Source organism: Giraffa tippelskirchi, chromosome 2 (genome assembly GCF_054371585.1).
Source record: "Giraffa tippelskirchi isolate mGirTip1 chromosome 2, T2T-mGirTip1v1.2.pri, whole genome shotgun sequence".
In the NCBI taxonomy this organism is placed as follows: domain Eukaryota; kingdom Metazoa; phylum Chordata; class Mammalia; order Artiodactyla; family Giraffidae; genus Giraffa; species Giraffa tippelskirchi.
This window is the reverse complement of record NC_137276.1, coordinates 146,544,509-146,560,765: the sequence shown is the minus strand read 5'-3', so window position 1 is coordinate 146,560,765 and position 16,257 is coordinate 146,544,509. Positions and strand designations below refer to the sequence as shown.

The window sequence follows — 16,257 nt, the reverse complement described above, 5'->3', positions numbered from 1 at the left end:
ATTCTGTCAAATGTAAGAAGCCAATTGGAACACATGCCATTATTTTATGAACTACTAAAAAAGAGAGAAGGAAAAAAAACCACTGCCAATTAGGATTGACATAATCCTAATGACTTAATTTTTTTTTAATTTTATACCTATTGAAAGAGAATTGTAAAATATAAATATATTTATATAAAAATATAAATATAAAATATATAAATATATTTTTATAAATATATAAATATATTTATAAATATATTTTATCATATAACACATATACAATATACATTAGAAGTATAAGTATACATAGTCATAAATCAAATATATGTAGTTCATATTTTTAAGACATTTTCATTTTCAGATTTTGAAACTTCTGAATCATTTTTAAATTCAGAGCCATCAATATCCATATTTTTTCTACCCAATATTATCCTCTGTGATATCCAAAGTGTTGCTGATGTAGCATTTTTGAAAAATTGTTCCACTATTGTCTCTTCAATTTTCTTCCAAACATCGACATTCATTATGGAAGTTTTGATAGTGGTGCTTGCTTTATCTCTCCAGAAGGTATCAATGGAAGGTGTTCAGACAGAAAACAAGATCCTTAACATGAATGTCCTTCAATGGTTTGTTGACTCAACTGTCAAGGAGCTGCAGCTGTCAGTCACGGCCTGGGGAATAATGATCAATTTGACACATGCACAGCAATGACAGCCATATCAGGACCACCTCTGGCCAGCAGTGATTGTAAGGTATTACCATGGCAAAATACATTCTGATTTCAGAGATGCTGAACTATAAAAAGAAAGTGCAACATAGAATCAACAAAATACATCACCTTAACAAGAAATCTGACAATATGATGGCTCTAGGGCAGCTTAATTGAATCGCTCAATGATGCCATGAGGGACCCAAATTCTTTTCACCTTTCTACCCATCCACCCTCAGCCGAATATTTTGTGCTCAATTCACTGCCTTCATGGACCCAGATAATGTTAGAGTTTCAGGAGTCATAGAAACCTCACGTTCAGAGGAGGAAGAAGGCTGTTTGCTCCTAAGTGTCTCTGTTTATCAATAAGCAAAACAATCCCTTTAGAAAACAGTCCAGTCACACAGAAAGAAGGAGATGAATGAATGCCATTTTTTCAGCTCTCTCCCATTGTAACTTTGCAGGAGTCAGAGTCTAATGTTAACAGATTTTCCAATTTATCAACCAGTATCAGAAATCTAGATGTTTCTGTGGAATACTCTGGTTTTTAAAACGTATCTCCAACCCATCAGTTTCAGTACCATACCACTTAGCCCACATATAGCATGGAAGCTAACTGAATTTCAGTCTGACGGTACTCTATAGAAACCTAGGTTTGGGAGAAAAAACTGAACTACAACTCATGCAGCAATTCTGGAAAGGTATCCTGCATCTATTAATAATTAATGCATCTGAAGGACCGTGTACTGCCAGCAGTGATGACATAAATGAGACATAGGTGGCCTCTGCACAGGAGAAACAGGACTCAGGGGCAGATCTCAACCTTTATCAGTAGGCAGGTTGTTCTGAAGTGGTTCCCCTAATAAAAGTCCTTTGAGGCTTCCCTTAGGAGTTCTAACTTGGCAAGGAGTCTCTGATGGCACCACAAGAAACTCTAGGTATCATTCTAGCAGGTGATTCAGACCCCAAGCCTTACTTCAACTTGGTGATCACTCTCCCATCCATGCGCTTCAATCACATGGCACATGGCCAGCCTTTTCCCCAGCAGTGCTCCTCCCTAGGCCTCTGTCCCAGACCCCATCCTCATCTACTTGTCACTTCCTGGCCCCAATCTCTTTCACTTGGACTTTCACTTGCTTCTAATTTATTTGGGCCAACAGCTGTAAGCTCAGCCTCCCATTTCCTTTAACCATTCTCTCATTTTAACTCTTTCTATAGTTCTCAAGTTAGTTGTCTATCTGTCCATTCCCTCCAGATATTAATCACCCATGGCTGCATAATCTCTGCCACATCTGGGAAAAACCTGACAACTTTCACATGAAGAAATGAGCAGCTGTGGGTTTAGGGCCTACATAGCCAGCGTTCTCAGAAGTGTGAGTAGCAGAAAGAAAAATGTTCTTTCTCAAGTGTGATTTATTTCCTTTCCCTTTCTTCCTTCCTTCTTCCCATCTTCCCTAACTTTATTTCCTCCTTCATATCCTTCTTCTAAGGAATTTTTATATTTTAAAGCATAAAGAGGGGCTTCCCTGGTGATATAGTGGATAAGAATCTGCTTGCCAATTCAGGGGACACAGATTCAATTCCTGGTCTGGGAAGATTCCACATACCATGGAGCAACTAAGCCTGTGAGCTGCAACTACTGAGCCCGAATGCTGCAGCTACTGAAGCCCCAGCACCTAGAGCCTGTGCTCTACTGCAGGAGAAGTCACCACAATAAGAAGGCCGCACGCTGCGATAAAGAGCAACCCCTGCTCGCCACAACAGGAGAAAGCCCACACAGCAATGAAGACCCAGCAAAGCCAAAAATAAATAAAAACTTTTTAAAAAACACAAAGTATATAAGAAATGTATGCTTATTCTAAAAAAATAAACAAAAGTGAAAACCAAAATCACTCACGTTTCCACCACGATAAAAACATCACTATGAACATTTTAGTGTACTCTCTCCCAGTTGTTTTTTTTTTCTATCCCCAGTTTCACTTATTGATTGATATCTTTTAAGTTTGGGTGGCTCTGTTTACTTTTGTAAAATTAAAACCATCAAATAACTTTCTTACATACATACCTATGAAAATTTAGCTGGAAAAATTATGCCAGTAATAATTATACATAGCATTCAATTAAAACGACAATAAATATTCTGCCCTTCTAGACTATAATAAAAGGCAGAAACATTTTTTGTCATTTTTTTTATATCCTCCCAGTTCTTTTAACATGGTAGGCACTCAGTAGAAATTTATTGAAGGTGAATATTCCAAAGTCTAAAAAGTCACTACGATTAAGCAAATTCCTTTTTCACTAGTTTTGAATACTATGTAATGTTGCTTCACCTAAATTAGATCTCTCATCTGCTCAGGTTTGCGTAGAAGACTCCATTTCACCCTAACACTATTTTGTTTTTCTGTAAATTAGAACACCATCTGGGGGCACTGACAGAGCTCCAGAGTTTCAGTTCCTCCACAAGTGTCAAAGCAGAACCCAGCATATAGTAGGTGCTTAAAACATGCTTGCCTTGGCAGCTGTCTGTTGCTACAGGCTGTTACTTCCCTAGGCAGGAATATCTTGATTTTGAAGTATCTTTAGGAATCTGTGTTCTTGTTACTTAATTACTTAGATTCTCCCTAACTCCCAGTGTGAAAAAGGTGACTTTTGAATCCGTGTTTTCATAGAATGAAATTTTAAAACTCGCAGTATTTTCTAGCAATAGAATAAACTCCCAAGGCAAGAGGAAAAAATTTATCCTCTCAAAGGAAGACATCCTCCCAACTTACACACACATACTCACTCACTCCTTACAAGAGATACTGTCATATCCTGAGTGTTTACATTCCATTTCTCATCTTGAAATAACCACTGAAAACAAATTGTTTCAAACAATGTTTAGTGTTGCAAAACCAAGTTTTCTAGAACTCATTTTCTTAAAAAATTCATCTAAATGGAAATTAATTCTATTTTTAAAAGAAATTAAAATCATTTTTACCCCAGCATTCTTGTTTGGATTTTCTTGAGAGTTCTTAGTTTCAGAACTAGACACCTTTATAAATTTTTCCCAAAGATCTTATTTTACATATAGCTCAATTTCCTCACATAGGCTATAGCAATCAATAATCAAGATATAAAGAAACTGGGCTGGGAATACCCCCTTTCCCTGTTCTCAACTTCATGGACTGTTTGCTAGTTTGCTTAGCTATTGGTTACTCTCTCAAAAAGTACTGGCAGACAAAAACAACTTAGCCACATCTGACTAAGCTATCACATGCATTTATTTGATTTGCTAATCCCAAAGCTAATATTTGAAGGTGGTGGATTTTTAATCAAATCTTTGGAATGCCAAGTTGCCAGTCCAGAGCCTGCAATCCTTTCTGAGTCATAAAGGGAAGCCTTGGTTTGTAGCTACTGTTGCAATTTCATGAAATCACAGAATTTTAGAGCTGGAAGGGACCTTAGATTATTTGTGACTTGACCTCCCAGCCACTTTAAAACCACTGCTTGAAAAACGTCCTCTGTAACTTTTCTGTTGCTAAACCCTGTGCTCTTTAAAAGAAATAATATATCTCTTCCAGATGCTTTTATGGGACTACTTGTTAAAGGGTTATTTGGTGGAGTCCTTTTATGCCCATGAAGTTTGGGTGAATTTTTAGCCTTTTGAAAAACACTGGTAAAAAAATTATTTTCTGCAGGTGAGGACACTTAGAAGAAAGAAAGAAGGAAAGGAAACCAATCTTTGTTGCAAGCCCAATGGGTGCCAGGTGACCCACTTATATCATCTCTCTCGGTACTTATCTAGACAGCTATTATCTCCATTTTACAGATGAAGAAACTGATATCCAAGGAGTTTAAAAGTAACTTGCTCAATATCTCAGAGTTACTGAGTGACAAGGCTAGAATTTAAACTCATGGCTTATCAGGTTCCATTTAGGGCCAATGTTCTGTTTATTATACCCAACTGTTTCCCTAGAGTTTTACTCAGATATCTAAATAGAGAAGTACTCATCAGCTTCCACATGGCTACATGGTCATAGTAGACACTTACCATCAGGTGAATCTCCAAAAAAGTTTATTCAAAAATCTCTAGGAAAGGAACTAATTTTCTTCAGTTTGTCTGTGTGATAATTATAACTGAATGTGCTTTGTACAATGCTTCCTTTATATCAGATAGCAACATCTACCCCTTTAGAAGCTATCTAATGATCTGGCTGTTGAAGACTCTACCTGAAAATTCTAGGAGTAAACGAACAAAGCTGACTGAGGGCAGAAGCTGAGTTGACAAAGAGATTTCCTATAATAGGTAGGTAGGTTGATGGCTGGAGGGCCTGCAAGCCACCTAAACACAGAAACAGAACACTTTCCTCAAGGTTCCAGATGACTCTGAAAAGAGCCCTTTTAATACAATCTGGACATCCCTCAGCTCCAATTTACACAGAGGACAAAAAGAGTGACATTCTCCCCTCCACTCCCTGGAATTCCCCCAGAATCTAGAAATGAATAATAAATATCCTTCAAACATGACAAAAACTCAAGGTTAGGTCAGAAGGCTGCCTGGGAAATGTAAAGAGAAATTAGCCCAGATGTTGAAAATAACATAGCTGGTCTCCAAGGTGATACTGAAAATCAAAAGTTAGTAGTAAAGTTGATGTCAATGTGTATGGATTCAGTCCCAGTATTCTTTGCTAGAAAAAAGGGATTAGATTGATAGAGTGCCTGAAGAAATATGGACAGAAGTTCGTGACATTGTCCATGAGGCAGTGATCAAGACAACCCCCAAGAAAAACAAATGCAAAAAGGCAAAATGGTTGTCTGACGAGGCCTTACAAATAGCTGAGAAAAGAAGAGAAACTAAAGGCAAAGGAGAAAAGGAAAGATATACAGATATACCCATCTGAGTGCAGAGTTCCAAAGAACAGCAAGGAGGGATAAGAAAGCCTGCCTCAGTAATCAATGCAAAGAAATAGAGGAAAACAATAGAATGGGAAAGACTATAGAGATCTCTTCAAGAAAATTAAAGATACCAAGGGAACATTTCATGCAAAGATGGGCACAATAAAGGACAGCAATGGTATGGACCTAACAGAAGTAGAAGATGTTAAGAAGAGGTGGCAAGAATACACAGAATAACTATACAAAAATGATCTTCGTGACCCAGATAACCACAATGGTGTGATCACTCACCTAGAGCCAGACATCCTGGAGTGTGAAGTCAAGTGGGCCTTAGGAAGCATCACTACAAACAAAGCTAGTGGAGGTGATGGAATTCCAGTTGAGCTATTTCAAATCCTAAAAGATGATGCTGTGAAAGTGCTGCACTCAATATGCCAGCAAAATGGGAAAACTCAGCAGTAGCCACAGGACTGGAAAAGGTCTGTTTTCATTCCAATCCCAAAACAGGCAACGCCCAAGAATGTTCAAACTACCTCACAATTCCACTCATGTCACATGCTAGTAAAGTAATGCTCAAAATTCTCAAGCGAGGCTTCAACAGTACATGAACCAAGAACTTCCAGATGTTCAATCTTGGTTTAGAAAGGCAGAAAAACCAGAGATCAAATTGCCAACATCCTTCAGATCACAGAAAAAGCAAGAGAGTTCCAGAAAAATATCTACTTCTGCTTTATGGACTCGCCAAAGCCTTTGACTATGTGGATCACAAAAAACTGTGGAACATTCTTCAAGAGATGGGAATGTCAGACCACCTGCCCTGCCTCCTTAGAAATCTATATGCAGGTCAAGAAGCAACAGTTGGAACTGGGCATGGAACAACAGACTGGTTCCAAATTGGGAAAGGAATACGTCAAGGCTGTATATTGTTACCCTGCTTATTTAACTTAAATGCAGAGTACAGCATGCAAAATGCTGGCCTAGATGAAACACAAGCTGGAATCAAGACTCCTGGGGGAAATATCAATAACCTCAGATATACAGATGACACCACCCTTATGGCAGAAAGTAAAGAAGAACTAAAGAGCCTCTTGATGAAAGTGAAAGAGGAGAATGAAAAAGCTGGCTTAAAACTCAACATTCAAAAAACTAAGATGATGGCATCCAGTCCCATCAATTTCTGGCAAATAGATGGGGAAACAATGGCAACAGTGAGAGCTTTATTTTTGGGGTCTCCAAAAATCACTGTAGATGGTGACTGCAGCCATGAAATTAAAAGATGTTTGTTCCTTGGAAGAAAAGCAATGGCCAATCTTGACAGCATATTAAAAAGCAGAGACATTGCTTTGCTGACAAAGGTCTGTGCAGTCAGTGCTATGGTTTTTCCAGTAGTCATGTATGGATGTGAGAGTTAGACCATAAAGAATGCTGAGCACTGAAGAATTGATGGTTTTGAACTGGGGTGTTGGAGAAGACTCTTGAGAGTCCCTTGGACTGCAAGGAGATCAAACCAGTTAATCTCAAAGGAAATCAACCCTAAATATTCATTGGAAGGACTGACGCTAAAGCTGAAATGCCAATACTTTGGCCACCTGATGCAAAGAATTGACTCATTGGAAAAGACCTTGATGCTGGAAAAAATTGAAGGCAGGAAGAAAAGGGGATGACAGAGGATGAGATGGTTGGATGGCATCACTGACTCCATGGACATGAGTTTGAGCAAGCTCTGTGGGTTGGTGATGGACAAGGAATCCTGGCATGCTGCAGTCCATGGGGTTGCAAAGAGTTGGACACCACTGAGTGACTGAACTGACTGACTGATTCTTTGCTAGATAGGCTTCATCTCAGCATTTCTTTAAGCTTCCTGCTCTACTGAGACAAAGTCTTACCCCATGGTTCTTAAAAGCATGATTCTTAACAGCAAGGGTTCTGCAATACTCACACAACTGATTGTGCTCTATCAGTGAAAAATAATTGCAACTACCAAGAAATAGGCCTCTTGTTTAAATATCTTTTTATTCATGGGCACCTCCCTGCTCTGCCTTATTAAGAACTTGGCTTTCCCCAGGCTGCCTCTTCCTGGACTAAGTGCTTGACTATGTGACCAAGCTAAACCATCATCTATTTCTTTCTTGCTGTTTTCAGCACTCCCCACCCCCTCCCCCGCTACCTTTTTTGCCCACATGCCAATTGAGTTCTGCTCATCTCCTAGGAAGATGAATTTCTGACTTTATCTCCTAGTGGTGATGGTGGTTTACTCGCTAAGTCATGTCTGACTCCTGTGACCCAGCTAGTCAGGCTCCTCTGTCCATGGGATTTCCCAAGCAAGAATACTGAAGGGAGTTGTCATTTCTTTTCCAGGGGACCTTCCCATCTCAGGGGTTAAACCCCCACATCTCCTGCATTGCAGGGGGATTCTTTAATGGTTTAGCCACCAGGGAAGCCCCTTCTCATCCAGTAAGCTGCTGCTGCTCCTGCTAAGTCGCTTCAGTCGTGTCCGACTCTGTGCGACCCCATAGACGGCAGCCCACCAGGCTCTGCCGTCCCTGGGATTCTCCAGGCAAGAACACTGGAGTGGGTTGCCATTTCCTTCTCTAGTGCGTGAAAGTGAATTTGCTCAGTTATGTCCGACTCTTCGCGACCCCATGGACTGCAGCCTACCAGGCTCCTCCGTCCATGGGATTTTCCAGGCAAGAGTACTGGAGTGTGTTGCCATTGCCTTCTCCCATCCAGTAAGAGGCTTCAATAAATACATGGTTTCTACTTCTGGGATAAAGTACTTACTTTATCTCAGTCTGCAAAGGTTACCTCTTTACTTAGATGGGTAACTTAGTTTCCTTAGGATTATTTACTTTATTTTTCTCTCATCCTTCTCATTGCTTTCTCAATACACTCAGCCCAAGTCAGATCACATGATTAAAGAATATGGAATATGGAGTAGATAAGCAGAAATGTATTTTTCTCACCCTTTGTAAGTGGGCCTTGTTGATGGCTTTCACTCAGTGACCCAACTAATGTGTTCCTGTTATGTGGTGGTTGCAACAAGCAGAGAAATTTCTTGCCTAGGTAAACCACGGAGCCCACACAGAAGCAGTCACGGTCTTAATCAGGCAGAGTCAGCTTATGCTTTTATTTGACTACAGATGATGAAGTGGAGAAAGTCAAGTAAAACTATAAGGGGTGCCAGATAAGAAAAACCACTAATTAGGGAAAGGGAGAGAATTTCTTTCTAAACATGCTCATTAAACTATTTTGACTTTGAAATGGAAACAGAACACTAAAATATGGAAATATTCACATTCGTGGTTTTATTAGGGCATGTTTAGATTTTTCAAACACTAAGCTATTTTTTGAAAGTTCTCCACTCAGCAAAATAGGGATGCATTTGACCAACCACTTTTTCTTCCTCCAATTTAAACCCATTTGTATTCCAAGAGGAATTTAATCTGTACATTTATGATTCATTTGTGCTTAACTTGTCAAAATGTGAAGAGCGGTTTGAAATAAAAGACGCCTTTGGATTCTGATGCTTATATAATTTTTATCCTTAGAATCAGAAAGCCGTGCCTTTACAGAGAATCAACAATCTGATACCCTATAGGCAAATGAATCAGATATGAGAAATTGCAGGACTCGAGTAGATCACAGATATATTGCTGTTACTTTGAATTTTAATACACAGACAAACATTTATAAGTAACACAAGTAAGCCTTAAGTCTAACTTTCTTTAAGCAAATCATATAATTTAAATAAATGCTGATCTATTTTAAATGAAGTTTGTAATTATTCCTTTCTTTTTAGGGCCACGATGCAATACTGCTTATGTGGCATATTGCATAATTCTGGGAAGCACCACTCTCAAAAACAGAACAAACCTTCATAATGAGTCAGTTTCCTTGTATTCTTAAATTTCTTTTTTTCTCAACTCAAAATTCAGGAAAGAGCATCACCCAGGAATATCAACAGGCTGCAACATCTTTATCGACTAAACCAAAAATTCAATCTTGATTTGCCAAATTTTCAAGGACTTATCGGAGAAGGCAATGGCACCCCACTCCAGTACTCTTTTGCCTGGAAAATCCCATGGATGGAGGAGCCTGGAAGGCTTCAGTCCATGGGGTCACTAAGAGTCGGACACGACTGAGCTACTTCACTTTCGCTTTTCCCTTTCATGCACTGGAGAAGGAAATGGCAACCCACTCCAGTATTCTTGCCTGGAGAATCCCAGGGATGGCAGAGCCTGGTGGACTGCCGTATATGGGGTCGCACAGAGTCGGACACGACTGAAGCGACTTAGCAGCAGCAGCAGCAGCAGCAGCAAGGACTTATAAGGGCTTCATGCATATTAATCTAAGATAGTGTCTGGTGAATTTTTAATCAGGCTTCGGGTTTAACTCCATATTCATGTTAATTATATCTAGATATATGTCTCTTGAAAAGGTCCTTTACTTCTTGGAAACCTAGATATAAAACTGTGATAACTATTTACCTCAGAGAATGCCAGTTCTACAGAACCAACAAATATATGATGTCAGAGCCACCTCGAAAACTCAGTGTGAATAACCCACAGAATAAGTCAATAGGGGTGGGGGTGGGGTTCAGTACTTGGAACTGTCAGGCAGAAGGGGAGAGTAGGTTGGAAGCTTTTGGGAGATGGCCAGTTGGTATAACAAAACTGGACTGGTAAGTGGTGGAATATCACTGAGGCAAATCAGAAGAAAGAGATTAAGAGTAGTGTGTGAAATGGGAGCTGTGAATGCTTAGGAAGTAAGGGCTTTCCTTTCACACGAGGTCTAGCTCACCCTGTTGGGTGATGTCTGTCTCCTAAAAGGGCTGAATCCAGTAAGAACTAAGGATATGATGCATTCAATGTACTCAGCACAGTGCCTGCAATTAATAAGAGATGTTAGCTCTTTAGCCCATTCTCGGACATGTATTCACTTCACCATGGCAAAGAAAGCACTACATAGCACCTAACTCATAAACTCCTACTTGCCAAACAGTGGCCATTGGTTTGCTTTTTACTCCTTGCTCCATTGTTGCATCTTGGATCTGACTTTTCCTCATTTCTGGAACTCTAGAGAGGTTCACAGTCACAGGATCCTGTACTGGCAACCACCGGGAGAATACATAGTCCAAGCTTATCAGAGTCTAACAGTAGATACAACCCAAACAGGGGCAATCAGAGTACTTTTTTGGAATTAATAGGATGCTGAGATAAAAAGGACCTCTCTGCCTCTGAGATTGTAAGATGAAAGGCCCACCCAAAGCAGACACTGTTGGGGGTCAAAACAAAGGAAAACAGAGTCAATAGATTCAAAAAAGAGTCATATATCACCTGGATCCCACTGTGACTGAAGCCCTAGGCTTTGCAGTTACATAGACAATTAGTTCTCCTCTTTTGCTAAAATTAATTTGAATTGAATATCTGTCCTTCACAAATGGAAAATAATACTTCAAATACCCAGCGCTAGAGACAAGATAAAATAAGTAGCTCTGGACTCCTACAGCATCACAGCGTCCCTGCAAGCCAGAGTGACTCAGGAGGAGCAAAATGTCCAGGAACAACAAGAAGAGACTTTGTGAATGACAACCCAGAGGTGGTTAGGTGGGTGGGTCACTTGGCTTTTCATTCTGGTAGTAGTTACAGAGTGCTAAAGACCAGACAGACCGCAAAGCCCTCTCCAACATCCAACAGCCCCACACCAGCAGTATACTAGCAATTTTTCCTCAAGAGCTTACATACCACTCCAAGGAAATGGGGTCAGAAACCCCACATTAACTGAGACTAGGTTCTTGGCACAAGACAGGGGCTCAAAATAGGAGTTAAGCTATTTCAGAATATGTGGAAGTTTATATTGCTTGAACAACAGGATTTAGAAATTATAATTCACACCAACTAATTCTGTAAAGCACTCACAATCAGAATATATTTGATCTCTTTTCCCACTCCCCAACATTCCAAGGTATGATATAATTCTGAAGAGAATCAATAAAAGCAGAGCTATCAGGTACAGTCAGCCTTTTACAGATCTGCCTTTATGACTATAAAAATAATTCAAAGAACATGTATCTCCTGATGGCAGGAAAGTCATTTCACTGCCACATAGAAAGGACATCACATTAAAGAAATCATTTCTGTGTACTTCCATCTATGGCTTCTCATATCAGAGAAGTTGACAAAATTGTGACTCATCACTGGCCAATTTTTGAAAAGTATGAAAATGAAACCAAGTGTCCACTTCCCCACAAGTAGAGCATGTGGACCCCTGTGGACTCCAGGGAGGAGAATGTCTTTCTCTGGTGACACACAAGAAAATGGCAGGGACACCTATCATGCAGTGTGGATTGACTGCAGAGCCTCCCAAAGGCAGTGTCGTTGTTGCAGAGAGCAGGGACAGGGCCAGCTCCCAGGGATGAAGGAAACAGGTTAGGGCTGACAGCAGCCTCTAGTTAGCCTCCCTTCCCCACACCCACCTCCCTCCCGTCCCCTTCTTGTTCTCCCACCTTCGCTTTCCTCCCCTCCACGACAGTGACCATCAGCTCCTCTTCCTTCCTTTGACTTTTCAAACCCTCACTCAAGTTGACAAGTACACAAATATAAAACTCCTCCCCAAAACAGAAAAAACTAGGAAAAGCTTTCCAGGTTGATAGATGATAAGAACATTGAAAGCCTCACTCCTGACTTGCCAGAAGATTTTTAACCCTAGGTGCTGATATTTTGTATTAGACTACAGGTAATGCGGAGCCTGTGTCAGTCTCCCAAGATTGCTTTAAGATAGGCAGATAAGATATGCTATTGTAATCCTGAAAAGGTCTTACTCCCTTACTTATCTAGAATCATCATAAATGAAATGTTGTGTATCTGTTAATTTTATGGACAAGTGTTCATTACCATTTAAGCATGAACACTTCATTTTCATCTAAATATGTATATAATTCCTTCACTTAATAAATACATGAGCTTCCCTGGTGGCTTAGATGTTAAAGAAACTGCCTGCAATGCAGGAGACCTGGATTCAATCTCTGCATCTGGAAGATCCCCTGGAGAAGGGAACGACAAACCATTCCTGTATTCTTGCCTGAAGAATTTCACGGTCAGAGGAGTCTGGCAGGCTATTTAGTCCATGGGGTCACAAAAAGTTGGACACGACTGAACAACTAACACACACAATAAATACATCCTAATAAAAATGATTACCATACTTCTTGGTCAGCCAGTCCCATTGAGCTGGATCTTGGTGGCTGAATTTTGTGGAACTGATTTTGTGCCATGAGGGAGAGTTGGGCATTAGGTCCCCAAACACTGTCTTCAGACACTTGTACAGGTCTAATCAGTGAGGCATTATTCTGTCACAACCCATACAATAGCATCTCACAGACAGAATCACTGCTGGGCCAAGTCAATATCAAGGCTTCTCTCTGATATTAACAAACCATGAACAATTCCAGAGGAACTGTAGCAGAGCAAAGTCTGGGGCAAAACCAGTCTAACCAGGTAAGGAATGGAGGAAGCTATTGGGAAAAGGTGAGAGCAACATGTCTGGTGAAGTGTGGAAATCTACTGTATGCAGTCTACTAGATGAACTGCTTTGATGTTGTTGTTTTTTTAACTTTTTATTTTGTATCAGAGCATAGCTGATTAACAATGTCCTGAGAGTTTCAAGTGGGCAGCAAAGGACTCAGTCATACATAGTATGTGTATCCATTCTCCCTCAAACTCCTCTCCCATTGGCCCTTCCATGTGCAAGCTCATTTTTGCTTGAAAGGCATCTTAAAGGGTGGCATTACTTTTGACACTAGCATTGATACCACCTTTATCCTCATCACAAGCTGTGGATTTGAGACGTTTGGTTTTTTATAGTCTCCCTCAATCTTCACTGCTTCCAACCTGATGTCAACTATGATGAAGAACAAAAGGGTGCCGGAAAAGCCCCACACTACCCACACCCACCACCACCAACAGCACAGACACTCCAGGCTGCTCCCTGGTGCCCTGATCCACCCGCCCTTCTGATTCAGTGTGTGAGATGCTGTCCAGGGCACTCTGTCCTCTAGCATAATGAGGCGCATGACCTTTGAGAGAATCATTTCCCCTCATTGCACTAAGGAATATTTCATTTCTTTAGCTGTGTTCAAGGCAGTGTTTCCAGAGGTCAAAAATTATAAAAAAAAAAAAAAAGCAAAAACGAAAATCTATTCTCCACCCAACAACCAGAGTGTGTTCTCAGCATACAAATCTGACCATGTAACCCCGCTTCAGGAGTTCCGCACTACTCTTAGAATAAACTAAGTTCAAAATGGTTAACGAGTCCTACAGGATCCTAGGGAAACCGCTCACTCTTCTCAGCTTCCTCGCCCGTCAGTCTCCCCTCATTCTCTGTGCCCACCAGTCATGAGGTACCCAATTCAGGTCTCACACCAGCCCTGCCTGCTCCTGGCCCAGGCCTTGTCACCCATAGCCCCTTCCGCCTGCTAATGCAGCTCCTTCCTTGACAAACAAACAAAACCAAAACAACCATCTTTTGGATCTCAGTTTCATCAGCCCACCTCACAAAAAAACACAAATCCCCTAGCAGTAGCTACCCAGTGCTCCCCCAACCCTGAATCCATCTGTCTTTTGCTCCTCCATCAAATGTCAGTCCTTCCTCACGAAGCTCCATGAGGACACTGATGGGGCACATGCAGGCACTTGAGCGTCCATGGTTGGGGAAGGGGACCAGCTTTTTAAGAAAAACAATACAGAAATACCTTACTGTGCATATTTTACATAAAACATAACAATCGATTATGTGAACACTTTCCTAAGGCCTCTCCCAGGACCTCCCAAGGGCTGAAGTTAGTGGGACCACAAAGCTGAATCTTCTTTCGCTTCATGGTGACTGCCTCTGGGTAGGGACTACATTTGTTTTGGTCACTGCTGTACTCCTGACACTGGACACAATTTTATTTGGGTGACTATTAGCCATTAATTTTCTAATCACCAGGGGCCTCCCTGATGGCTTAGATGGTAAAGAATCTGCCTGCAACGTAGGAGACCAGGGTTCGATCCCTGAGTTGGGGAGATCTCCTGGAGAAGAGAATGGCAACCCAATCCAGTATTCTTGCCTGGAGAATTCCATACACAGTATAATCCAGGAGGTTGCCATAAAGAGTTGGACATGACTGAGGGACTAACACTTTCATTTTCAATCACTAAAACAGTAAAATTAAGAATCATAAAATCTGTATTTTTGAATATTAATATATTTAATATATAGTATATATAGTTATTGGTAGAATGAAAGAAGCACATTGGCTCCCTGAGGGCTGAGCAGATCTTGCATGCAAAGAAGATACCCGGTCCTCTAGCCTCCATGAGGGAAGGGTCTTGAACAGGGCTGTCAGAGAACTGGGCTGTGGCCACATCAGTTTCAGGTTGATCCTGATCTTCAGCTGTGACCCCCCCAGAAAGAACTCTGTATCCTAATTATGAGGTCCTTATTCAGGGAGGCTTGATGAACCCACAGTGCTTGTAAAATTGGGAGTATTCCTTTCTATGTTCATATTTCTGGGAGAGGAACCTGACTTTATTCAAATTCTCAAAGTGATATGAGACCTACCAAAGCAAGAGCAATGACTGCAGGTTAGTCCAGGAAGGTGCATGGCATCAGTGGAGATGTTAATAGCTCAGACAGAGGGTTCACATCCCAGCACTGCTTCTTATTAGATGCGGATCTTCACAATACACTCAACTGCTGTGTCTACACAAATGTATAATGAGGCTACTAATGCTTACTCACAAGGAGACTGCAGTAGTACATAAATCTGCATATGCGAGTGTATGTGTATATGGACACATAATACACAGTGTCTGGCCCAGTCCCTGTCTCACAGTGCACAGTCAATAAATATGTGTTCTCTTCCCTTCAAAATAAATAGTTTTTCAATCCTTAGTATAATCTCTGTGTGTTGTGAATGTGTTACCCGATCAGTCATGTCCAACTCTGTGACCCTGTAGACTGTAGCCCACCAGGCTCCTCTGTCCGTGTGATTCACCAGGCAAAATTACTGGAGTGAGTTGCCATGCCCTTCTCCAGGGTATCTTCCCAAAGCAGAAATTTAGCCAGGTCTCCTGCATTGCATGCAGATTCTTTACCATCTGAACCACCACATACTATTTAAGAATAATGTATGAATTTACCCATCTATTCATTTTAAAAGTTTATTCAGCATCTAATATGTGCCAAGCTCTGTGCATGGCACTGGGCAGGGGGTGAGATGAGAACCAGAGATCAATAAAATCATTAAAAAGAATAAACACAAACCAGAAAGACTGAAGAAAAACATCAAGAAGTAGTTTTGAAAATTTCCTACCTCATGATGGTTATGTATTCTCTCTTGGAGATGAACCTCTTCAGCTGTCTACATTATTCCAAAATACCTGGATAAAAATGGAAAAATAGAGTCAGTCATGTGGATTTTTATGCAAAGGATAGCAATCATCCAAATGTTTCCAAATATTCACGTGTTCACTGCAATCTGGACAACCATTTCGGAGGACTGAAATTTTCATTCTCAATGAGATGGCATTGCTTTGGATACACATAACTTTGCCAGTTTCATGCTACAAACCAACAAATATCCTGTCTCTGACACAGGCCAAGTGTAACTTGTGCTTGCAAAGCAAACCAAATCCTTGCCCTGCAAA

The 16,257-nt window shown here is 40.7% G+C and overlaps 1 long non-coding RNA gene across 3 annotated transcripts in view; it reads right to left on the bottom strand.

Moving 5' to 3' along the window:
• LOC145523559 (uncharacterized) overlaps positions 1 to 16,257 on the bottom strand; it is an 880,911-nt gene that overhangs the window by 379,256 nt on the left and 485,398 nt on the right. For all 3 annotated transcript variants that reach the window (XR_014066716.1, XR_014066705.1, XR_014066702.1), the window contains one exon: positions 15,924 to 15,990. This is a non-coding gene — a long non-coding RNA (uncharacterized LOC145523559). The remainder of the gene's footprint in view (positions 1 to 15,923; positions 15,991 to 16,257) is intronic.